We start from the raw sequence: 25,379 nt of genomic DNA, 5'->3' as shown, positions 1-25,379 counted from the left end.
TTTCTGAAGTAGTTTTGAACAGTCGTGTATGTCAAAACACTGTTGTTAGTCCTGTCTAACTTGACGTTTGCCATCACTGTCATCAAAAAATTAAATGAAAGTTTTTGCAATGTTTCCAATATTATTTTGTTTAGAGTAGTAAAATAACTAATTGCTATGGTATTTTGGCTGAAACCATGCTCTCATGTTTGGTACCCGGATGAAAGACCAGCCTAAATATGGTTTGCTGTTCTCATCTGGTTTAAGTAGGTTTCCTAGTCTGGAGTTTAGCCAATTTAGCTTAGACTTCCCAGTCTGACCAGCTGAAGTGTCCAAAACGGCTCTAAAACCAGACTGGGAGACCATCAAATCATCTTAGACTGATTTAGGTAGTTTTTTCCCCCAGATTTATATCCGGATCATGTTGGCTTTGACTCAGTCTCTATTATAAGCTCTCTCTTTATCACTCCCTGTGATGGGCGTTTGTTCTTCTGCAGATGTGGTGAGGGTGTGTGTATGTGTGTGTGTGTGTGTGTGTGTGTGTGTGTGTGTGTGTGTGTGTGTGTGTGTGTGTGTGTGTGTGTGTCCTGAACCCCACCCCCCCAGGACAGGCCTGGCTGAACGGGGGATTGTGCATTCATTGGAATGGAGAGAGAGAGAGAGAAGGGAGGTAGGAATGATTGAGTGGGCTGCCTGGAGAAGAAAAGGAGAGGGGGATGGGGGAGGGGAAATGTTGCTTGGCTGGTGTTTTGCTCTTTGGTTGAAGGAGGAGAGGGGGAGGTGGTTAAGGTATAGACACCCAGCTGGTTAGTTTGAGGAAAAAGAGATGCACAACATCATGGGATTGGAAGATGTACAGAATTCAGAGATCAAGTCATATGTGCTTGAGAGAGAGAGAGAGAGAGAGAGAGAGAGAGAGAGAGAGAGAGAGAGAGAGAGAGAGCTCAAACACCATGTGATAGGAGCTCTTGCTTATATGCTTATAAACACTGAGATGCATAGCATTAACCTGATTATAATACTAGCCAGTGCACTGGAACTTCATAGTATAAACCTTATCTGTCTATCTATCTATCTATCGTTCTGTCATTCTATCTATCTATCGTTCTGTCTATCTATCTATCTATCTATCTATCTACCCATTCATTCATCCATCAATCCATCCATCCAATCTATAGTTCTATCTCTAGAATAGAATCCAGTCTAAAATTTGACACTACTGTTGTGTGTTCTTAATTATACTTTAGCAGTGTAAATGATCTTTTGTCGTGGCAGTTGCTGCTTCTTGTGAATCGTGTTAGGATGGAAGTGCTGACAGTGCAAGTGGTTTCTTGGTGAGATCATTTTTGATTTGTTTTGTTTGGTAAATTTAGTTGAAGTCACAGAGATGGGAGGATAGATGTGAAGAGAATATCTGTCTCCCCTTCTGTGTCTGTTTTCTCAAGAGTCAGGCATGTTTTCTCTCTCATAAATTCCTTATTATCGTTAGCGTGCAACTCGATCACTCCAAACACACACCTGTGTTTCTACGGCTCCTTTGTCTCGCTTGAGTCCCCTGGGAATGAGGTGGTACTAACGTGCACATGCATACACTCTCTTGAGTAAACAACCAAAGATGCTTTTCCTGGAATATAGACTTTATTTATATTTAACAGCATCTTTGGTCTCTCTAGCATCAATGCTACAGTGTTTTTTTTTTTCTTTTTCTTTTTCTTCGAAAAAATGTGAAGCTGCGATTCAGGCAAATTTATTCTATATTATCATTCAGTGTGCATGGAGTGTTTATAAGGGAATTAACACAAAAAACACACGTAAATCATATCTAAACGCATACAAATTGAGTTGACATGAAGTTTAACCCATGATATGGTCTCGAAATACATACCTCATAACTTCCACACACTATTTCATCTATGTTTAATATGCATGAGGGGCAGGATTTTGGGTTTAGTCATTTTTCTCGTCTTTTTGTGCTTGAACGGACACATACACTCAAAGTTGTCAAAATGCCCATATCGGCGAGTATCCTCGTAAACACAGTCGCTCATGTCTTAAGTGAAAATATACAGTTGAGAAATTAAACGGATGCGTATCAGTATATTGGATCCGTGCATTAGGTCTTAAAGTGACAGCAGCCTAATAAACCTGCTGCTGTTTGAGAGTGTCTGAGTCAGTAATGTTAATCAAACAACAGAATACTCAGAGAAAATCACTTTTGTAGAGTTAACAAAGACTAATTCTATTTGATTTATACAGACAGTGTTATTTTACATTTGATTATTCAATTTCTCTACCTGAATACTTTTAGACTTAGGCCTACCTGAAAAACAAAATATCACAATGTCAGTTTTTTTCTAAAATCGTGCAGCCGTATTGTGGAACATCAAACACCTGTTTCGGTGGAAACCATGTGCTCAATGAAATAATCAAACACCCCAAAACCAAAATGTAGCTCTCTGCAAAGTGCATTATGGGGTATGACCCTTCTGTGACCCCTGGGAGTGATCGATGGGCGTTTCGCATTACTTAAATGGAGTCATGTGACTGAGCGATAGAGTTACAGCATCAATGGGTGAAATGGCACCCGGCCAATCGATGGCCGAGATCATAGTGATATGGAGAGAGAAAAAAGGTCATCTCAGGGTCAAAAGTGTGTATCTGAGCTTGCTTTCTGTCCCCATTTCTTCATTGTTCTGTCATCACACTTTTTTTCCTCCCTGTTCTCTCTTTCTTTCTATCCTCTGTAATACCATTAAGTGCGCGCCGTCCTTCTAACCCAGTTCTCCAGTGAGCTTTGACCTCTTGTGTAAGGTGTGTACGCTTGTGAAAGAGAGATTTTAACTGTACTCTGACCTGTTTTGTAAGGTCTGTACTCTGAGGTGTGTGTGTGTGTGTGTGTGTGTGAGGAGTGCGATAAGAACTGGAGCCGTTCAGGCTGCACAGCAGTGAGATTCTCCTGCAGGTCTGTACGAGATTTAGTGCCTTTCTCTGGACTGTGATTTGTGTATATGTGTGTTTGCTCTGCCTCTCCTGCATTTCACACTCCAGCAACCCGATCCATTTCCTCTAGATGAGGTAGCCTGTATAGACGACCCCTGTGTGTGTGTGTGTGTGTGTCTTGTTGCAGTCAAAGCCATTGTTGATGTTCTAATTGATTTCTCACTGCTCTTGTTTCTGTAGCGTGACACGTCTGGAGTGCTAACTCAACTGGCTTAAAGAGTGTGTGTTTATGAATGAGTATTGGTTTTGTAAATGAAGTTGAATTTGTCTTTCTGTCACATAATAAATTGGCCAATCTCTTGCCCATAGTTTCCAGTTCACCTGCATTAAAAGTTTTAGGCCAGAAACTTTACACACATGCACAAACACGCAAGCGTTTGACTAACACGTTTCCAACACGGCGCCTCATTGAAGATTTCCTTCTGTTTCAGGCCTAAACACTGCGGCTTTTTTAATTTAGTTTACTAAACTCCTATGCTGCATGCTCAATCAAACACTATGTAAAAACAGAGTAGTATGTCCGAAAACATAGTAAGCGAAAAGTACCTGAATTGTCTACAACTTCCAGCAAGATCCTGGAGTGTGTATTCGATAGACACTTTACTATATCATGAGGCCTCAGGAAAGGATTTATGAATGGCAGTTGGGGTGTGCAATATCACGGTTTATTTGAACTATTAAAATGCCTTTGAAGAGAGATCGTAGTATCGTGCTACACATTCGATCAGTTGCAGTTCTGGCACCCCCGTCCCAAAATACCGTAGCGCAACGTACATTCACATCACACGTTTAGCAATGCAGCGGTAGCTGACGCTCACTTGACATTGCAGTTCTTTGCTATTACGAGTTTTATTATTTGCATACTTGCCAGTTAAACTTTTTAGCTGCACGCTATTCTGACATAAGCTGTTCTGAGCGTGAATCGCACGCATACTAAAAGCCTGTCACAGTGCGAGTACTGGACTAAGTTCTCTTTTGTGTCTTACTGTGTTTAAACTCTCAAATACACACAAGGTTTGCATACACACAGTCAGTTAAGTCTTATTATGTGAATGCAAACAGTTGGGAGAATATTTGTATGCGTGTCTGTACTGTAGCCTGTATTAGATCCATACGTTTGGTCTTAAAGTGACAGCAGCCTAATAAACCTGCTGCCGTCTATGTCATAAATGTTAATCAAACAACAAAATACACAGAGAAAATCACTTACTGCTCTTGGCCGAATCCCTTAAGTAGCTTTAAAAAAAAATCAATCCATATTTAATTGATACATTGAAGTCTATGTAGTGTTTTATTTCAACATTTATTCAATATCTCACTTGAATGCTACTGTTAAATAACCTACTTTGGCCAAAACGGACTGTCACTCTTTTTTTCATTTGTTACCTTGTAAGGGTCACATTAAAAAAAAGGTTAAAAGAATTAAACACACATGGATGACTCGTTCACAATAAGATCGATGGCATATATTTGCACATTTTCATTGCATCTCGACTTAAAACTGATTGGCTTGCTGACTTATCTACTCATTCCCGCTATTTTGACAAAATAATAATTGGCAAATAACTGGCCATCAGTTACTGTTTAGCCCTGATAAGTGCCTGAATGCACCCCGTGTTTTGGAAACAGGGCTCTGTTTTATGGCGTGAGCTGATGTTGTAATGTGATTCTTTGTTCTAAGATCACAATAATGCTAATCTGTTTATAGAGACACTTAGAAGCTCTTAGCTGTAAGATGGCATCATGAATAAGAAAGAGAAAGAGAGAGAGAGAAAAGAGAGGCGGGTTTTGGGAGTTTAGATGCTGAAAACTGAATCATTCTGTGTGTGTGTGTGTGTGTGTGTGTGTGTATGAGGTGGCGTGGACGTGTTACCACCTTCAGTGCGGCAGGTGCGAGATACGAGGAGTGTGTAGAGCTGATCCATTTGTTTTTAGCAGCAGTATCACAGGCCACTGTGGACATTGCTTTCATTGAATGTTTATGTGGAGCCATTTGCTTGCAGCTATAGTGGCGTCCCCTGCTGTGTATGTATGTAAGTGAGTGTGTGTGTGTGAGCATTCGTGTGCTCTGGTTGAGAATAAATAGAACAGCAGTGTGATTTCACACCCCTCCTCCTTTCCTCCCATCCCCCTCCTCTCTCTCTCTCTTTCGCTCTCTCGCTCTCGCTCTCGCTCTCTTCAGCATCAGTGCATCTGTGTCATGTCACAGGGTTCTGCCGTCCCAGAGTAACCCACCTCCCCCTCCCTCACACTAAACGCTTGCTCTCTCGCTCTCTATACATCCTCATCTCTCCTTATATATTTGCACTTACTGTATATACACACACACACCTCTTTGATATGACGACATCTGTCAAACGTGCATATGTAAAATATATTTAGTTTGTCTTTTGCTGTGTGTCATCAGCCCTGAATCCTGATCTCACGCATGCACACACATGCAACACATATTTCTGTGTATATATGTACATGTGTGGAAGACGAGAGGGAGCACAAAAGGCTTTTTTGTGTGTGTGTGTGTGTGTGTGTGTGTGTGTGTGTGCAGCCTCAGGCTCCTCCCCCAGGGAGGGATGGACAGGTGTGGAACAGATTGAGTTCTGCCTCATCAACACTGTACACACACACACACATGAATACACCTGCACGCTCACTATCAGTAATATACACCAACTGAACACAAAGCATGCAAGCCAATTAAAGGGCATGTACGTAAACAAAAAAAAACATATTTGAATAACGTTGTATTTACTGTTTTTGTTAAAATCATATTTTTTGCAATTCTAAACATTTAGTTCCAGTCCTCAAAATTGATTGGCTGAGCAGTGAGCATCCCGAGAGTGCTGCTATTTCCAGCATATTATTGCCATTGACTCATTTATTCAACTGATTTGTTTAAAACACTGATTCATTAAAGGGATATGGACGGTTATGGTTCTGCTGTGAGGATTGTCATCTTGTCACTTGTCAATGATGCAATGTATGCTCTCACATGATATTAAACATCATTTCCTCTTCATTTTCGGAATCAAAACGTCAGAACGAAACTCCCAGAATCCCCCTCAACATCCCCACACCTCACCGAATTTATACTGCTCTTTGTATCCTTCTCAATTTGATTTCTCTTCCTCTTTTGAAGACATTATCACATAGTTCATCATGTGGCATGTTTTAGATTTGCTGACAGTGAGTTGACTTTGGCCATTTCCAAGTGTTTATACGAACACTAATTTGTCAAATTTGAGTACATGTTGCTATATGAAGTGTTGCCTAAGTACAAGTGTGAGTATGTGTGTGCGTTGATACTTGTCGGTGTGTTGTTCTTTGCGCGTGTGTGTGTGTGTGTGTGTGTGTGTGTGTGTGTGTGTGTGTGTGTGTGTGCGTGTGCGTGTGTGTGGTCTTGTGATGGTTCAGAGACACCATGTGTGGATCATATGTGAGTTTGAGCAATTAAGTGCGTTTTTGTGTGAATGTGAATTTTATAAACAGATGGACTTACTGATGAATACAACACACCTCTAAGCCCACACACTCACACAGACATATAGAATATAAAGTACATATATGCAAGCACAGTCTTAAACAAATTGTGTAAGGTGTTGTTGTGCATACATAAAACATTAATCATTAAATGTAATCATATTCAGCAAGAATCTAATTAAGACACATTGTATACGGACAGTCCTCTTGCCGGTTATCCATACTCCAGCGCATTTGATGGCGCTAATGTACAATTTTGCCCAGCAGTATTAAACATCAAATGAGAACGCATCCAGAGCAGCGCCAGAGAATGTCTAATATGGCGAGAACTTTCACTCTCAGTACACTTCCGTCTTCTGAACTGGTTGCAGTTCCTCTCTGATTCCATATGAGGGCGCTCACAGGACGAGTGCAGAATGAATGGAGGTCTATGGCGCTATACCAATAAAAATCCACTTTTCTCAGGATATAATTTTTTGTCTAGTAATTTGAATGTTGAATTCGAAAGGAGATGCAAATAAATTACACATTGCTGGGTGATGGATTTTTTTGAGTCACTTATTTGCTTTAAAAAGTCTTTTAAAGTGTCAATGACGTCATACACATGTACGACCAGAGATACTGCTTCACGGCAATCCTTCAGTCACTCTGGTGCGTTCGCGCTCTGCACTTTCTTTTCACTCGAGGCATCGACAACACAGCGGGCACAGGTAAACACACGTGCTAGAAGAGTTTTTGTTTTGTTTGTTTCTGGTCCCGCTGCGGATGACACGATGCCATCAAGCGGTATCTCTGGTCGTAATCAGTCCTTCACTGACCAAGCGTGTTATGGGCAACAACAACTCAACCTGTAAGAAATCAAAAGGACATAAGTACTCGTTCATTCAACTTTCGACCTAAAACCCATGTCAAGTGAACCCATGTGTGAACTTGCAAAATCTACAATCAGATCTGAGATTTCTCAACGGCAATCGGGTGAAAGAGACTAATTTAGCCGTCTAGCCCCATAGACTCCCATTCATTCTGCACTCATGGCGATCGCCCCCAGTGGAACTCTGGTGGTACTACAACCAAAATTCGGTACAATAGAGCTTAATAGGGAGTGGGCAGGCTCTCCGTAGACGGGCTCTGGCAGCGCTGAATATGAATGTTGTCTGCGTCCGAAATCGCAAACTCTCTTTAGTCTGTATTTATTTTGAATAAGTACTTACCTGCAATCACTAAAAAAAGTATGTTCTATAACAGTATAAATATGTGTAGGATGAATGTAATCAAGATGTTCATGTAGGTTCATTATCATGTGACCTACCAGAGTCCGTTTTTTTGCTTCACCTTCATTCATAAATCCTCTCCTGTGCCCTTATGGGATAATAAATTCAAGTGTCCATTGGATGCACACTTCAGACTCTCGCCGGAAATCTCACCGGAAGAAGTAGGTCATCTGGGGCATCACTTTTTGCCTTCTCTTTTATGAGTACTGTGAATTCTGACATACTACTCATGTCACATAGCCATACTGTTTTTCGCCCACTATATAGTAGAAGTATGTGATTTCAAATGTAGCCGTTGTATTTCCTTAGGCTAGTTTGCAAGCTATCAGATACAGTTTTAATCACTTTTCCTTTGTCTTTTATTCCATAACTGTTTGTAACTAGTGTTGTAGTATTGTTTGGCTTTCTTTTTCCACTTACGGTGGATGGCAGGCCAGCTGAAAGTTGTGTTGCGTCAACGCAGAATTAAGCAGTTTCATTTGAGTTAACCTCTACAGGTAAATAACTAGAAGAAGAACAAAGTGCCGTAAATGGTAAAAGTATTTGTGCAACAAACCACTGGTAAACTAATATACCAGCTTGCAATATCAAACAGTATAACGCGCTGTTTTTGAAGCATCTGAACATTCGATCTGGAACAACAAACCGGACCATTCAAGGTAAAAATGGTCACGCCTGCTCTTACATTAAAATGAGGTGGAGAGTGCTAGACTAGAGAACATTTCCTTTTCAATCAGCAAAACAAATATCAATTTGTTAGACATTAAAGGTCTGGACTCCATCGCAGATTTCATTGGCCAAGGACCGGCCAGAGGCCGTCTGATTGACACGTAAAGCAACCAATCACAGTTTGTTTTGTTCCGCGTCATGTTTAGAGGCGTGAAAATGTAACGTCGATGTCCCTACCAGTGTGTAAAACTCTTGGACGTGTTTTAATGAGTCTATGCCGCGAACTTTACATACTTCACACACTTAGTTGATCCTGATAAGAGTTCAGTGTCATAGTTGTAAACACGATGGCTTTCTTCTTCTTCTTCCATAAGGGGGTTTGGCTTCACTGCATCTTTTTTTTTTCCCATGTGGACCGTTAAAGATCGCGACATACACGTCTTCCGGACAATTCAACCAATCAGATGACGACTTCAAAACTACCAAAGTGTTTCCTATTTTAACATCGGAGGCTGAGACTAAAACTCGTATAACTTCCTTATGTAAAAAATGTGGATATTTAGAGTTTATTCCAGAGAAAAAAGAGAGTCATGAAGGTTTAGAAAAACATAAGTTAACGACACGAGTAAATGTTGACAGGCTTCTCATTTGTGGGTGCCTTTAAGGAATATTTATGCCTGAGAAACTGTACGATCAAAAAAAATCTATTTGAACTATGTTATGAACAGACACTGATTAACAGGCTATAAAACATTCACATTATCTCTGCCTCTGTACACCCTTATCTCTTTGAGACATGGTAAAACAGCTTTTACAGGTTACAGATGCATGCACAAGCCCAATGATGTTTTTTGACAGCGTAGAAAAGCTAGTCACCATTAAACGCTGAAGACTATATTTGCTGTGTTTGGTGTGGCGTATAATGACAGTCTGCACTGTCTGTCTGTGCTAGTCGTCTGCACTGCCCGGGCTCTGCAGGAGCTGAAGTCAGTCAAGAAAAGTCTCGTTCACTTCAGATCTGTTTAACCTGTGAAATTGATAGCACAAGAAGTTGATCCCTCAGGGTTTAGGATTTATTTTCTGTGAGTTTGTAATGGAGAAGGTGAAGAAACGTGTGCGAGCCTGTTTGTTGATCACCTCCGCATGTTTTACCTGACTGACTGATGTTGTTGTTGCTGACTCTGTGTGTGTGTGTGTGTGTGTGTGTGTGTGTGTGTGTGTGTGTGTGTGTGTGTGTGTGTGTGTGTGTGTGTGTGTGTGTGTGTGTGTGTGCGCGACAGACAGACCAACATTTTTGTCTAGTCTGGCTGTCTGTGGATGTAGATGGAAAGTCGTTTATTGAACTTTGTAAGGGCAAAACAGAAAATGGCTGTTTTGTTGTGGGCTGCTGTCTGTTTCTCCTACTCAAGCTACTGTTATGTGGTCAGCTGCGTGTGTGTGGTTGAAAGAGACCAACAGAAATGCACCACACCCTCATGAATGACTGACAGATGTTCAAAGACGCTTGAAATATTCATGAGAGAGTTCATATGCGTTCTTAAGGATCCCTGCTTGGCTTTGTTGGTTACTGTTTAGACAATAGCGTGTGTGTGGGCACAGGTTTGCATGTGGGTAATTTTCGCAAACCATACATGGCTGAATCTGACCTTTTCATGCGATGTGTGGCAAAAGTTCACTAAACCATATCGTGGTTTCTGCACCCCGCCCACCTTCCTCCACACACCCACACACACACACACACACACACACACACGACTGATCGCGATCACAACCGCACGGCTTCACGCAGAAACCTGATAGATCAAAACAAATGAAATGGACTTGCAGAGGTTTCGAGGATCATGATTAGATCACTGACTCTAGTATCTCTTTCTGTGTCAACAGGACACTACCAATGGCGAGGTTGTGGGGTTGAATCCCAGGGAACGTAGACACTGAAAAGAAATTACACCTTGAATACTCTGAAATTATCTGCTGAATGATGTTGAAGATTTGATGGTGACGGTGTACAATAGTTTCTATATGTAGGGCTGCTTAGTTACTTTGCTTAGGCAGTTACTTTTACAATTACAACTGTTCATACTGTGGCTAGTCTAAGTCATGTTTATTGTCATTTTAACACAGTGGAAGAAAATGAAATGTGGTTCCTGCAGAACATAGTGTTCAGCAAGTACAGACAACAAATACAGGCAGTAAATAAGTTGTAAACGACAGACGACGTGGTGGAACGACAGATTTGGGACACAATAACCATAAATATTACACTTTGATACATAACTTGTTCCACACCATTTTTAGCATTTGGCAAACATTGCATTCAAGGTATGATTTGCTAACGTGTCACTTCATTGCTTAAGGTACACAAACACGAAATACTCTAGATCTACAGACATGAATGATATCTCAAATGAGCTTGTTAAGCAAAGGTGTGTGTTTACTTTTTTACGCAATCAGACTTGTCTGGTTGACCAAGTAGTGGAATCCTCTATTGACTTGCAATGAAGGATGTACTTAAACTTTAGATAACAGGACCCAATTACAAACGATTTTCTTTCTTTTCTTTTTTTGCAATCGGCTGCAGAATATCAGATAATTCGGTAGATTGTTTTGATCAGTAAATAGCTGCCTATCAACAACACAGAATACATTTGTAACCACCTTAAGGCCTTGGCATCTACCCACAACACTCTTTTGTCTTTGGCACTGGCACATTTTCTTCAAAAATGAGTTGCTTGTGCTCATGTGAATATTGTAGTCTGTGTGTTTTGTGTGTACACATATGGGTATGTGGTCTATTGTCCCAACACGAGGAGCAGCTCTGAATCATATGAGTGACTAACCATTATAACAGCCAAACACACTACCTTGCATTCACGCAAAACAAGCTCACACACGAACGTACGACACACTTAGACTTCCACACTGCAAGACCCATAAAAGCGGTGCACGCTTGCAGGTCTTTGTCAGTGTGAGTGTCGGTCGCAGGGAGCAGGTGTGGTAAGGAGTTTGGTTAGGTAAGTAAGGTGATATAACCTCAATGCTCTATAACACACATGGTTGATAAAACTGTGTCACAGCTTTTGGCTGTCCAGGTTTGAGGCCCTCAGGGGTGGAAAAGCTTTTCATTCATAGTTACTGTTTTACTAAAATGTTTTGATTTGTAGCTCAGGGGTAATTGTGAATGCATGTGGGGGAAATGTTGTTTTAGTTTAAAAGTGTGTGTCTGTAAGTTTTGCCTACATTAGGATAGTAAAATCTGAAATTGGTCAAATTCTGGGGAAGAAAAGATTTTGGGGATAATGGACAGAAAATATTGTTATCTCACAAATAGAAGCCATTAGAAACGTTCCTACATAATAGAAACGTTCCTGTAGGCGTCTTCTAAAGATCATTCATACAATGGAAGAACAGGTTTAGTGTACTCTGTAGTGTGTTTGGTTTGGTTCTGGATGAGTGGCACTGTAGAGTAAACGTTTTGCATTGCCTTGTCTCCTTGAAAATCCTCTGAAATATCATTGTTTGCTACAGTAGGTTCATTGATAGCCAACACCTCTGTGTTGATTTACCACAATTCTTCTATCTTATTGACAGTTGGATGTGTACAGAAGGGGCGGGTTGGGTTGAGTCACAGAATGTGTGCTGGACAAGATGAGTGATGTGTGTGTGTGTTCAGTAGGTCATTGTATTTGTGAGTGTGTTCACATGCCCCAGCTGGTGCACATACAGTAGTGAAGAGAGAAAAATCTCTGTGTGTAAATCCAGCCAAAGCTGGTAAACCGTCTTGGACAGGCAACAAACCAGCTGGCCAGTTTAAAGTCGCAATGAAGCGAAAGTATTGACAGATCTTTTCGTCTGTGTTGTGACGTACATCCCAGTATGATCGTGGATTATTGAAAAAGATAAGATGTGGAATGGGGACTTGCTTCTGTGTATCCGCTGTTGACTGGTTTTTGATACGTGGGCATTGCACTCAAAAGTGGCGGCAGATGAACGCAGGTTGTAGTATACTGACAGTATTCTGCTTTTGCCTACATTAGGACGTGTGTCCACCAAAGCGTTTTTTGCCAGCGGTTTTTCAGTGTAGACGCTTTGCTTGCTATGATACCGAATATCCGCGGAAGTGTTACTAGTTTCTCATTTCAGAGTTTGTTTCTGTATTGTTTCTAAATAAATATGTCAATGTAAATTGTTTTTAAGTTCTGTTATTATGCTGGTTGTTGTCGTCTGTTTCCGTTGTACAATCAGGACGTGGCGGTTGGTTGATGTGGTATTTGTCCCACCCCTCCTTCACTGTGATTGGACGGCTGGGAAACAAACGTTGATGTCATTGACTTAATCAATAGGGGTGTGGTTTGTAGTGCAGCGGGACACAGTCCAAGACACACTTTTTTGCCCAAAGTTCAACATTCTTCAACTTTTGGCGACCAATAAAAATCAAGAGCGTTCAGCGTGAAATAAACGTTCAGTGCCTCGTGGCGTTCCCATTGAAAACGACTGGGAAAATACGCTAGCCTCGGGAAAAAAAAACGCTTTGGTGGACACATGGCCTTAGGATAGGAAGCATGGACATTGGTTAGCTAGAAACCAGCTACTGTTTGATATCCCAGCAGGTTTGGGGACTGTTTTTCCTCTCTCTTTCATTCTGTCTCTCTCACTCTTTCATTCTGTCTCTCTCACTCTCTCAGCCTGTCTCTCACTTTCACGCTCTCTGAGCACCGGTCCTCTCATCTGTCTCAAGAACACTTTGAGTCTGGGTGTCACACCGTCTCTCCTGGACTTGTGTTTTCTCGTGTTTGTTTGGTCTGTGTCCTCATATAATCCTCTGAATCCTCTCTTCACCTTCAGAGAGTAGTCCTCTGTCTTTTAATAGTAGAGATAGACACTGGCATTTTCTCATCTAAATCCTGTACACTCCCCCTCACTGTGACCTTTGAGCTCATGGAGTCTTTCAGGGTTCAGAGTGACATTTAAAATGAAGCGTTAGATGTTAGCTATGAGATTTGCTATCAGGGTTTGGTTCCAGAAAAGATATCAGTTTTTTTTTTTTCATCTCAATCTGTCTCTCACTGTCACTATCTTAGTGATCACGATCAGTTGGGTTATATTAAAGGCTAGCTATAAACTGGATTCCTGTGCTTGCTAAGGCAGTTGTGCAGTTTTGACATTTTTAAGTGCGATTGGTTTCACTGCGTGATTGTGTTGACTTTTTGCAGTTGTTGCTTCAGGGCTCTGTTAAACTCAGCAGCTGTTTACCTGCAGGGGTGCGACCTTTCGACTTTAAGGTCATAAGTCAAGCGGCCTAACCACTTCTGTTTTATAGCCATCAATAAACAAATAAACCCACTTTATTTGAACAAAAATTGCTGTTATTTTCATACTAAAGAGAGAAAGGGTTTGAGTGGGGCTTTAAAATGTTTCCCCTCGAGCTACAGTCTTGGGTAGAAACAGAGAGAGGGAGGAAAACAGGTTTTCTTTCTGTTTTCCCTGTCGGGAAATTAGTTCTTAATTTTTTTTCTGGCCTGCCAGCATTTCCACCACAAAAATCACACATTGTATATATATTATGTTTTATATTAAGGGGAAAAGAAAAGTCAAAAGTATATATCTTAAAAAGTTATCTTAAATTATATGTTTAAAATAGTATTCATATTTCTCATTAAAAATATTTGCAATAAACTATATTATATGCAATATGACAATAAAATATAGGTTATCATTTTCAGTAACAGCTTAAAAGTATAAAGTCAAGTTAGATTTATTTCTTTAGCTCTTTTCACAATACACATTGAATCAATGAAGCTTTACAGAAAATCACGATGTTAATGTTTATAATATCTTAATGCCTTACAGACAAGCAGATTAGAGCTGGGCAATAATATAGTTTACTTTTTGTGATGATACAAGCAATCAAGCAGTTGTTATGATGTAACTGAATGACAGCTATATTCATAAACTTTTGCAGGGGGGTCGTTTACACAACACAGTTTACAAAAGCCATTCATTTACAAAACGGCGCTTTGGGAGGCTGAAAATGTCAACTTTTGAAATCGGGTTTCACAGTGCAACTTTTTATCATCTCTTTGTAAACTACAAAAACGTGAATTTGTGAAAACGGTGACGTCATGCACGTGTGTATTACGTGTTCGGTCTATAGGTGCGTAGTGTTTCTTTACAAATTGGCATCGCCAACTATTGGCCTGACATGAATAAAAGAGCTTTTAATCTTTTTCGCAGATCCGTGTGAACGGGGATCGTTTTGACAAAGTTGTCGGCTGTACGGGAAAAACCTTTCCGTTTTTAGTACAAAGTTGCCGTGTAAACGTACCCAAAGACTAAAACACAGAGCTATATATACACAGGGAACACTAGGGACTGAACGAGATAATTAACATGACACAGGTGTAACACATGTAACTCAATGGCAACTGATGAACAAAGACACGAGACTGAATAGAACACAGTGCAAAACCAACTCAAAGTCCAGCTGAGGGAACGTTTACACGACGATACGCTTAAAATGGAGACGTTTTTCCTTTGAGTTTTCCACATACAGATAGCACCATTGTCAAAGCGATCACACGAATCCGCGAAAACAACTAAAAACGCTGTATTCTACTGCCAGGCCATTAGATGGCAATGAAACACAATAGACTGAACATGTAATGCACACCTGCATGATGTCGTTTCCACAGATTCATGTTTTCGGTTGTTTACACAGAGACAGTTTTCAAAAACGTGCGTTTTCAGACACCCAAAACGCCGTTGTCGTGTAAATGAACGGCCAAAACGCATAAAAAGTTTTACGTTTTTACCAGTAAAAAGACTTTCAATTTTTTGTTGAAAATGGTGTTGTGTAAACAGCTCCTTAAATACAGGCAAAAACATGTTCGAATGTAATACTTTTGCCAGGCATAAAAACACATGGACAAGATAGTATGATCATGGAGGGTGGCCCCTTGATCCCGCGCATTGATCCCGGGAAATTGCTGTAAAATTGCTAGAGAATTGCCTTCTGTGTGAACGCAAACATGTCCCGGGATTGATGCCGGGATGGGGACCTAGTAACATTGCCGGGATCAGTCCCAGAGCGTGCCCTGTGTGAACAAAAGCCAGGACCAATGGCGTAAAAGGGTATTTTGTTGCTCTAGAAGAAAGTTTGTGTTGGTCTTCAACAAAGAAAGAAAGAATGAAAAAATGTCTCCAAACTTTAATGAAGCAGAGAACAGGGAGCTCCTTACTATCCGCACTGAAGCGGAGATCGCTCGCCAGCTTTGTGGAACGATACGCGATAGTTACACGTCGCATCCTGACGTCACGTGTCTTTACGGGATGTGTGTGAACGCACTCACAGATTCGCACTCACACTCACATATTTTCCGGAATCTCTGTGTGAAAGTGGCTAATGTCTATTGAGGTTACGGTCCTGCAGTGAGCAATACTGATTTTTATATGTTGTTCCTCCCATGTCTTCAGAGGGCGGTTTCAGTTCCCCTACTATTTGTATAGGGCTTCACTTTCAAAATCATTTGGCATGGACTGTTAATTCATAGGTGTGTGTATGTGGGGTAGATATGGGCACTGTAGTGTGGGAGTTTACCCTCTGAATGAACCATCCTTCTACACTGTATGTGTGGCAGCTGTGACGAATAGTGCACCCTAGTGCTGAGTCAGTGATGAGCCTACAAAGTGGGAGCAGAGTGTTGGTCTAAAGGCCGCTGTCTGTTCTCACACACATACCACTCATTTCTGCCATTGCACATCTGACAGTTCTGTGTGTGTGTGTGTGTGTGTGTGTGCGTGCGTGTGTGTGTGTTCAGGATTGTGCTGTGCTCGTGGGAACGCTGCTATATTTAGCTGCTGTGTGAGAACAGGAGACCGAGCTCTGCTCCTCCCTGATTATAAGGCCAGAGCCAAGCAATCGAACTACAAGCCCTCTGGAATTAAAGTGCTCAAAAACATGCACACAATGTGTGTGTGTGTGTGTGTGTGTGTGTGTGTGTGTGTGTGTGAGAGAGAGAGAGAGAGATCACAGGGCGTCACACCCTGGTCACAGTGGTCATATCCCTTCTTCCTGTCTGGTGTATCCTTATGTGGTCATCGCCACACACACACACACACACACACACAATACTAATTTGCAAAGATACAGTGGTGTTGAATGTGATAAGGGTTGTGTATGATAGAAGAAGAAAATATTTTCTTCATTGTTTCCCAAAGTTATTCGCACGTCTGCTGTTGTCGACGTTTGCCTGTTTTTGGTAGGCGTTGTGCTCAGAGCAGCTTACGTCCTGTGTGTGTGTGCGTGCGTGTGTGTGTGTGTGTGTGTGTGCGTGTGTGTCTGTGATGTCCTTCCGCTGCTGTCCAAGAGGCCTGGATCCCGTGACACACTCCTGTGGTTTGGCTGGCCTGTTTTGTCTCGGTGCCACTGATGTAACCTTGCTAAATATAACGTGCTGATCACACACGCGTCTGTTCGCCATTAAATGGACATACTATGCTGTCCTCACACACTGTCAACATCCTGACATGGCAGATGGCATTAGTTTCTAAAAAATAAAAAAAATAAACCGTGACTTGAACAGATTAGAAAATAGTGGATACTGTTTCCCTCTTTTTTCTTCTTCTTTTTTTAGTTCAGCACTTCTTGGTCCATTTGTTACGTCTGTCCTATTTTTACTCTTAGATTTACAGTTCTTGTCTCGTCACTCTCTGTGAAATCAGTTTCTCTCAACTTAAAAACTAGGTTTTCTTTTTCATGTCTTGAATAAACCCTGTAATGTTGTTGCCCTATTGTTTTTAGCTAATCTGAACATCAGATTCAAGTTTATTTTAGTCTATAATTTTTTTTAATGTTTTTTGCACTTTTGTCGCTTTTCATTTTATGTCATAATAATAATATGATTATTTTTGTTGTTCTTTTTTTATTTACATGGCATAACATTTAAATAGACGGATTACAAAATCAACTAATAATTATTATTATTATTATTATCATCATTATTATACCAAAATCAACATTACAAAAGCAAATAATAATAATTTATAATAATAACAACAACTATTATTATTATTACTAGCCCCATATCTACTGAACAGCATGTCCTAAGGCTATATATGGTATTAAGTACTTTGTCATTGCTTGAATGGGTGAGGAGTCTTAGGTAAAACATTTTTGTCAATCATTTTTGTATGATGAGGCATGATTTTTCAACATATTTTTCATATAATTTATATATATATTATAATATATAAATATATTTCATATAAATAAATTTGTCATATATTTCAACAAAATCAACATATTACAAAAGCAAATAATAATAATTTATTATAATAACAATAACTATTATTACTATTACCTACTAGCCCCATATCTACTGAACAGCATGTCCTATGGCTATATATGGTATAAAGTACTTTGAATGGGTGAGGAGTAGTCTTGGGTAAAACATTTTTGTAGATCATTTTTTGTACGATGAGGCATGATTATCGTGGTCAGCCTTATTAATAGTAGAGAGAGAGAGAGAGAGTAGGACAGTCACGAGTCCGCCTTAAATAAGGAGACGCGCAAGTTTGCGCTGTCAGGGAATTCCGGGGCCGCGCGCTGACGTCATGAGCCCGAGGGGCGGCGCTGACGAGGAGAGAGCGTGCGTGCGCGGCGCGCCTCTGTCATGCGCGGCCACGAGCTGTGCTAAAGCTGTGTGTCCCTTTAAAAAACCCAGCGCCACTGAGCGCAACTCGATCCCTGTCTTAACTCACAGACACAGCTCTGTGTTCGCTAACGTTACAGAGAGAGAAGACTGACCCAACAACAACAACAACATAAAATATCAGCAACACTGCGTTATAAACCGACGGATTTAAGAAAACAAACGATTTTGCGGATTATTATCATTGTTGTTGTTCAGCCGGCTCGGACTGGGATATTCCTCTGCACGCCGATGAGAAGTTACGGATAACGACATTCACCGGTACTGACAGGAATTTTAGCCGTTTTAGCCGTTGTTTTTGTTCCCAGGCAGCGTCGACGCGACGCTTCTGCATTTTAACGTTGCGTTATTCCCTCCGCGCTTATTACTAAAAGCTCCGCCTGTAATTCAAGCTTCTTTAAATGTGATCACTCATAATTAAATCATTTTCACACGTTGACAGTTGACACCTCTCTAGTTTCCTACAACGGACTTCTCAACCCAGATAAGGAAAGCTAAAAGATGTCCTCGTTTGTTCCCCAACAGATCCCGTCTAACTTTGGGAAGCGCTAGTGGAGACGCAAGCTGAACGAGTTTTACTACTAAAGGTAAGTCAGTAACGTTAAGTCTCTTTGTTCAGTTTTTTTATTGTTGTTATCCACATGGTAAACTCGTGACTAGTTTAAAGTTGAGAGTTGGCCGTGACTGAAAGAAATGTCACTCTTTATAACAGGGTAGCAACAGTGTGTGTGTGTGTGTGTGAATGAAAGCGTTGTAGTAACGGTGACCGGAAGTTCAGCGCGCGCATTAACTCTTTACTGGCCACAACCTCATGGCTTTGAGACAATGAATGGCCTTTTGTCTTCGGGCAAATATTATCTTTGAACAAATCAAAGCATGGTTTAATTCTTGGGCAGGGCGTTTAGTAGTCTAAATACATGGCAGTGCTGTGTTCAGGGAGAAATTGTTTAGGTTGTAGAGTCTCAGTCCCACGTGTGTCCGGGTGAAAGAGGGTTGGGTTCTCTGTGGTGTAAACTGACCCGGGCCATCCCTGCAGTGGGATGTGGCAAACAAACGTTTTAATTTAGAAGAACTAGCCTATTTATATATAACGTTATCTAAAAACATGATCAAATTATACATCTTATATAAATCTTGTTGACCTCGTTACAGTCATGAGTGTCTAAAGAGGTCACCTGTTATATGATTCTTGTCACATGACAGCAAAACGGTTTGCATACTACTTAAACCACACTGAATTAGGTTTTTATTTTTAGTTAATAATATTTTAAAACAAAAAGGCAAAAAGGAATAATTTGTTGAATAAATATCTGAACGTGCAATATATCAAAAGAAAGAACAGAGCCTCTGCTTTTAAACAACAAAAAAATTATACAAAGTTTTATTCTAGCTTTTAATGCATTCTTTTTTTATCAACACTTGAATATGGGTAAGTTTCATAAAATAAAGTAACATTTTGAGCAAAAAGCTGAGAAAAACTATTGATCAAAACACAGATGGAGTCCATCAAGAGCCCCAAAGCTTCACAGTCCTCGCACGTGTACTTTTCATTCAGTAACATTAGGCAGTTTTGATTGTTATACTGTGTAATATTGATGATCGCGTTATTTTACGCATGCGATCGCTTGTTTCTGCTTCTTCTTCGCATGTGTTTTGATCAGGAGATTCAGTGATCTTTCAGAAGATGCCTAATATCACCCCCTATCGTAACAACCTAACAGTGAAAACACGTCCGTCAATGGCGGGGAAAGAGTTAAAACAAAATTGCTCTTTTTCATATTTTAAGGATCATTAACAAAAGATTGCCAAACTGTTAATGACGCTATTTGTATTCTATAATTTTGACATGCATATCATTTTAAGTATTTTTGAATAACTTAAAAAGAGCATCACTTCATTAACCCGTTTGATTGCGGTGTGCTCTTTGTTTGGCACGTGAGGGCAGGGCTCGACTGCTGGTCATTCTCGTAAAGTTGAATGGATTGCGTCAGCCTTGCTCGTGCTGAACTGAATGCGTCTGCCTGAAAGGAAATCATTTGCATGGTTTTTTTTACTACAACGAGCCTGCAGCCCTGTCTGGGGGTGGGGTGTTTTTATCTCAGTCTTTGCATGTGCTTTTTGTACATATTCCGCCGTCAGGGGTTAAGGGAATACGCAGGGGAAATTTCACTGTAACGCGCTATTTGTGTTGATGTTGTGCATTTGAAATGACAGTGAAACAGTTAGGTGTTTGTTGCGTGAGAGTGTCTGGAGAGCAAGTTGGGACACACTTGCATTTTACGGGCGGTCGTAAACACCCGTGGAATAAATACGGGGGTTTATGAGGGGGACAGGAAGATCCCTTTGAAGATGCACTTCCGATCAATTAGCACGACTTACGTGAAAACAGAGGGGCTGTGTTTGTGTGGCTTTGAAGTCGTGAGGTGTAAATGATGAGAGCGCAGCAGCTGCTGAGACTGTCCTCCTCAGACCGACGGGTGTTTTGAATCAGCCGCCTGATTTCAGCGTCACTGCCCCTTTATTGTGACGGCGTAAACCTGTGTTAAAGCTATAGACCAGACTGAAGTAAGAAACAAAAGTTGGTGTGTATATGTAAAACACTTGAGTGGGGAAGCATTCTTTTGAGTAGCGATGTCCAATACTGTTGTTGTGAAGCACAATTACGTCATGACACATGAAAGAATCGCTGAATCAGTGCTTTGAAACGAACTGTTCGTAAGAGCCGATTCGCAGAAATGAGTCGGTCTTCCCATCATTAACTTTGAGTGACGATACAACAGTCGAGAAGGTGTGAATTTGATCCTAACAGGTAGAGATGAGAACGGTGTAGGTTGCACATTTCGTGTGTGTGTGTGTGTGTGTGAATGTGACGGGAAGAAATGCTGATGTATCATGTAGGTCAGTTGGATTGCTTAGTCAATGTATGCTTATAGCCCGTGATGATGAAAGTGAGCCGGGCTTGCGCGAGTGTGGTTATACTGGTATTTCAGGACTGGCCGAATGAAAGAAATAAGATGTAGGTGGTAAAATCCTCCTCGTTCATTCCATTGAGCTCTTACTGTTGCGTGTGGGAGTTTTTCCCATGTCAGGACAGTACTTTTGTGGTAAAAGGAAGTGATGTAGTAGGAATTTCACTAGAGAAAGTGCGCGAGTCTGTGAAAGGGGTGTTGATTTTAAGCCTGATCGGTTAAGCCTTAGTTGGTGTAATTGAAGACAAGAAGTAAGAGAAGGAGTTTGACGCCACATTTTTTTTCCCTTCTGACTGGCTTGTTCTTTCCTTTGTCACTTTGCCGGTCTGTCATCTCACGCTTCTGGCAGAAAACCAGAGTGAGGGGAAAAGGGAAAGGGAGGGCTATTGAAACTAGAGTGGGAGTGGTTGAGAGGAATGGAGAGAGGGAGAGAGTGGTGGAAAACAAAAAATATCAGTCATGTTTCTGTGACTCAGTCTGATGTTTTTTGGATAGAGTGAGCAGCCAGGATGCAACACACAGATCTCTGATATGCGTCATAACGTGATGACTGAGGTGGGATTATTTTTCTGTATCGCAAACACCTTCAAATTAAAGTCACATTTTCAGTTGTTTATGGTCAATAAACTTTGATCATATTTCAATTACAATATCTGGAATGTTCTAGATGCCAGATGTGACTCTCCGTGGCGCTCGACTGGATCCCTTTTCAAAATGTGTCGAGCTTCAGACGTTAGTGTTTTCGTGCTCCGACACAGCAACCCGTTGCCATAGCAATCCGGGAGCCAGCTTGTTCGTCATTGATCCTTTTTGTTACTGATAACTTATAAGTGAGCCTGTTTTGTTTGTGTCTAATGCATTACTGGCTTCTGGGAAATGAGGAGTTTGAATGTAGGAGGGGACTTTTGGGGGCTAATGAGACACAAACAAGACCGAGATGTTCAACGTTTAACTGTTCCGGTAATGAAAATCTGAGATGTTTTGATGACTACAGAGAAAGGTTATTTCAGGTGCTTCGTACTCATAATGGTAAAAGAGGATGAAAGAGCGACCTCGTGTTTCTTTACATGTCACGGTGACACATTTGTACTCAGTCTGAGCACATTAAAAGTTTTCTCGCAGATGGCTGTGTGCAGACACACTCCAGACTTTCATGTCTAGCAGACATTCACACACTGAGTCACTGTCATTCACGCACAGCACTCGTCTTTCAGCTTTTTTGCCTTTTGGGTAGTGTGTTGTGTTGTGTAACTTGCGGGCATGTCAGTCACTCTTTCTGTTCCTTAAATGTTTTGCTCTACTTCTAAATGGAAGTGAACTTACACAAGTTGACTGACAGAAATGCATCAAAAACATCTGCCGAGCTCCAGAAGACTTAATCGGAAGTAAAACCAGACACCTAACCGGTCCTTGTTTTTATTCAGTGGGCCATTCATAAATACGTACACACAGAACATGTTCCACAGGATGTTACCTCATTCCCCTCAGACCCTTTTAAGACACCCTCCCCTCTTCTCAGAGGCCCACTTCCTGTTGCTCTGACGACAACTTCCTGTCTTATCATATCTGTTCTGCTTTCTTTAATCTCACATGTTGGTATATTCACATTCACAGTCACAAACAATCACCAGAGCAACATTTTCCTTGACTATCCAGATGGAGATATCAAGATGTCCTAAAGGAATAGTTCACCAAAAAATGAAAATTAGCTCATGATTTACTCACCCTCAAGCAATACTAGTTGCATATGACTTTCTTCTTTCATCCGTATACAGAGTTATATTAAATATCCTGACTCTTCTCAGCTTTGCAATGTAATTGAATAGCGCCTGAGTTTTTTAAGCTTCCATCCATCGTAAAAGTTATCCATACGAGTTCAGTGGGAAAATAAATGCCCTCTGAAGCGAAGTGATGGGTTTTGTGAGAAAAATATCCATCTTTAAAACTTTCTAAACTATAATCACTGGCTTCCAGCAATGGCCGTACACGCTTCATAAGAGAGTCAAGTTCCGGCGTAAGAGTATGAAAACTCAAGCTCCTCTTCTCTTCTATCAAAATCCTCCGACATTTTTCTTTTAAGACTTCTAATTTGTGACCGGCGTTTTGTTTAGCTCTATCCTCTGTGTTTCCTCGTTCGTCAATTCTTGCCTAAGTTTACGCTACGCTTCCGTCATACATCCAACGTCATGCGTCGGGTCAGAGGTCACCCTTCTGCCAGAACTCGACTCTCTCATGAACACGTGTACGGCTGTTGCTGGAAGCCAGTGATTATAGTTTATAAAGTTTTGAATAGGGATAATTTTCTAACAAAAAAAAATCATTGCTTTACACACTGGAGTTGTATGGATTACTTTTATGATGGATGGATGGATGTGCTTTTTGGAGCTCAAAAACTTGGATAGTTTCCAAGTTTCAATGCCATTCCAAAGCTGGGAAAAGCCAGGATATTATAACATTTAGAGAGTCGTATACACCTAGGATGGCTTGAGGGTGAGTAAATTATGGGATAATTTTCATTTTAGACTATTCCTTCAAGGTCCATTTTCACCAATAACGATAACTATATTAGCGTCCACACACCAGCAGACGATATTGTTTGGCTTTCAATGTTGTCCATCAGCTGGAAAAATAAATAACGATATTGTTTCTCTGTGATATTATTTTGTTGTATGAGTATGTTTTGGACTCTGCTATTCTTTTATATTTAAAACTATATCTGTATTATTATAGTTATATTCTCTATGGTGAATTTTGCCAGACTTCTCCAATTAATTAGTCCGCTTAAACTCCACCTCTATTCTTACAATTGACTGCAATTCTTACCCCTTCCTCCATCCATTCAGTGACCGATAGATGCAGACAAGTGCCCACTCTTCTTTTTTCTTTTCTTTTTTTTGAAAATCTGTGATGTTTCACAACATGGGAGAAAAGATCTGTTACATTTCATCACAACTTTTAAGTCATCATGAAATCAAAGTTGTTTTGGACATTTGACATCTGGCGTCTGTGGATATGAACATATTAGTGGTCATCATTAACCACAACTCACGCCACCTCTGAAATGGTCTAACAGTCAGTGATTAAGTCCCACACTACATCATTTTTTGTTGTTGTTTTCATTGAATATTCTTTTTCATTCAGAAAAAGGACACGTAATGGGAGTAAAATGGTTTGTGAATAGCGTTTCATGTTAACTTCCCCTTTTATGAGTAACATCAGTGTCAGTAATCACATTCAAGGTAATGACTAAGGGTGTTTTCTCAGCAGTGCTCACCACAGTGACAGCATGGATGTTTACTCTCTCTTAACAGGACATGACCACTAGTTACTAAGAAAAGCATCATGTTTCCCTTTGAGACGAATCATACTCTAACTGACACCTGAATTTACTGAGTAAAAGTGATTATTTTGGGTGTTACTTCAAGATTGAAAGTGAGTATTTAGATTAGGGTCACCTGAGTGTCCTTCCCTACTAATAAGAGAGAGTTTCCTCAACGTTTTTTTTAAACGGCAAATCTGCCCTGGTTTATATATTAGCCTACATATTTATTCATTAACAGCTGATGCCAGATGGACAACAGCACTTTCATTTAAACTTGCACTTTGCATATGCAGTGAATGTGGATATGAACATTTTAGTGTTTATTGAACATCAATATGTTGCGATGTCAGCACTAATCATTAAACGCTCCATCCTGATGGATTTATTGTCTGTCTGGCAACCATAAATCAGGAACTAGGTCGAGGGCGATGACATGAAAACGAGAGCAGGGAAAACAATCATGGTCTCAGCATAGAATAGGGCCAGTTATGAAAGTTTTTATTGTAGTGTTATTTTTGGAAGGGTGGTGCAAGGTTGAGGGAAGGTTGTCATGAAGTTGCATGTGGGTGCCTGTCCTCAGCTAACCTCCCTCTGGATCAGGATGTACACTCGGTTGCTTGTGCGCACGTGTGTGTGGAGGCTACGAGTGTGGGCATGGAAATGCAGCGACGCCACTGTGACGACTCATCCTTGCATCATTGGCAGAGGCAGACACACACAGAGGGAAGAGAACAGACGCAAACGTACTGTGACGTTGTGTTTCCTTGTGCCTCTGAGTGTGATCTCTATCTGAGCTGGGTTATATAATGGCCAAATGTGAGCGCTCACCCACAGGCTCTTCCGCTGTCCCCATTTCTCCCAATTCCTCTCCTCTTCCTATCCTTATTTCCAATCTGTTTCAGACACCGCAATTCCTTGACTCCATTCCATGTCGTTCTTTTCTGCATACTCGCGCGCTCAGCTGTTCTGGCTCTCCGAGTAG

The 25,379-nt window shown here is 40.8% G+C and overlaps 1 protein-coding gene across 10 annotated transcripts in view; it reads left to right on the top strand.

Moving 5' to 3' along the window:
* Positions 1–25,379, top strand: part of kdm6ba (lysine (K)-specific demethylase 6B, a) — a 93,185-nt gene that overhangs the window by 43,446 nt on the left and 24,360 nt on the right. For 8 of the 10 annotated variants that reach the window (XM_084404095.1, XM_084404089.1, XM_084404086.1 and 5 more), the window contains one exon: positions 18,632–18,693. The gene's annotated coding sequence lies outside the window, so the exon portion shown is untranslated. Of the gene's footprint in view, positions 1–18,116; positions 18,368–18,631; positions 18,694–25,379 lie in introns of those variants that run through there. The other 2 variants (XM_084404087.1, XM_084404088.1) reach the window with 1 other exon arrangement.

Source organism: Rutilus rutilus (genome assembly GCF_951802725.1).
Source record: "Rutilus rutilus genome assembly, chromosome: 3".
NCBI lineage: Eukaryota > Metazoa > Chordata > Actinopteri > Cypriniformes > Leuciscidae > Rutilus > Rutilus rutilus.
This window is presented reverse-complemented; position numbering and strand designations above follow the sequence as displayed.